Source organism: Austrofundulus limnaeus, unplaced genomic scaffold (assembly GCF_001266775.1).
Source record: "Austrofundulus limnaeus strain Quisiro unplaced genomic scaffold, Austrofundulus_limnaeus-1.0 Scaffold437, whole genome shotgun sequence".
Classification (NCBI taxonomy): domain Eukaryota; kingdom Metazoa; phylum Chordata; class Actinopteri; order Cyprinodontiformes; family Rivulidae; genus Austrofundulus; species Austrofundulus limnaeus.
The window spans coordinates 369,377-370,600 of NW_013952839.1; the positions used below are offsets into that span (position 1 = coordinate 369,377).

General features: G+C 37.7%; 2 protein-coding genes across 7 annotated transcripts in view; both read left to right on the forward strand.

The window, feature by feature from the left end:
* LOC106529329 (piggyBac transposable element-derived protein 2) overlaps nt 1-259 on the forward strand; it is a gene marked incomplete at its 5' end in the record, with an annotated part of 6,054 nt that extends 5,795 nt beyond the window's left edge. Inside the window, 1 exon segment of the mRNA XM_014024726.1 lies at nt 17-259.
* A 158-nt stretch (nt 260-417) lies between these two features.
* Nucleotides 418-1,224, forward strand: part of LOC106529325 (RAB, member RAS oncogene family like 6) — a 52,301-nt gene continuing 51,494 nt past the window's right edge. For 4 of the 6 annotated variants that reach the window (XM_014024714.1, XM_014024720.1, XM_014024718.1 and 1 more), the window contains exon 1: nt 418-546. The gene's annotated coding sequence lies outside the window, so the exon portion shown is untranslated. The remainder of the gene's footprint in view (nt 547-1,224) is intronic. The other 2 variants (XM_014024717.1, XM_014024719.1) reach the window with 1 other exon arrangement.

Sequence of the window (1,224 nt, forward strand, 5' to 3'; positions counted from 1 at the left end):
GTACTTAAACCATTAGGTGACATCTCAACCGTTTGGTAGAGATGAACTTTAACCATAAAGGACATCTCAACCGTTTGGTAGAGATGAACTTTAACCATAAAGGACATCTCAACCGTTTGGTAGAGATCAATATTTCCAAAACCACAGGGTCTGTTGAAAAAAAAAATTGATTGTGTTTATAGATCACCCTGGGGTAAAAGAAATGCTAAGAAAAAAATTTTCACAGGTTTTTTTCTAGGTGCGGTAGCTAAAGGGTTAATGAACATTTCTCTAGTTTAACCTGTTTTAAATGATAAGCATTCCTAATTAGTTTAATCTATGTATTTGCATCGTTTACAGAGAAATCTAAATTGCTTTTGCTTTTGTGTTTTATTTTGAAAGGTTTAACGGAAGCTATACATGGTTTGTTCCGCTTGACGTGGTCACTGGTCGGCGTAGTGGTCTTTGCGAAGGAATGTGGCAGCTGTTTGTCGATATGACTACGAGACAGACGTTTTGAGAGAAAAAAGATGTCGGAGCTGCAGTTTCCCGTCTTATTAGACAAACGTGAGTACTTGAAGCTGAAGCTGTGGAGCCCAGTCCTGTCAGCAGCTATTGGATGTTATTGCAGACGCTCTGAGTGAGAAACGCTAAAGCTAAATAGCGTCTGGACAGCTAGCTACAACTGAGCCGGGGGATAACGTTACCTTTGTGTTAGCTAGAGTAACATTAGTAACTCTGACTCCTCATCATTCTTTAAAGCCTGCACTGAGCTTAATGCACCTTGTATATTATTTAGTGTCTACATTTATTTGCACTTTGCTTTAAAAAATAAACAGCGAATAGTAAATGCAGCTAATGCTAGCTGTATGACAAAAGGTTAATTTGTTTCTGAAAACATAATAACCTGTGGTGTTACCACAGCTTTGCTCTGATACTTTAAATTGAGCTGGTGTCTTCTTTACTACCTCAAGTTGCGCTTTGTGGGGAATAAAGTAAGGGATTCCTGGACAAATGTGGCACATTGTTTCAGCGGTTTAGTTTGTAAGTTTCTGTATGATTGAAACGGACCGGATATTTTCCTCTGTAGTTTATTTAGTTATGGTACTAGTAAAGGGACCTCTGTGAAGAGGGTCAGCTGACCACAATACCATCTCGCTCTTGCTTCAGTTCCTTGTGTGCTTTATTTCTTTCAGTAAGCCTCGATCAAAAAAAAAAAAAAAAAAAAAAAAAAAAAAAAAAAAA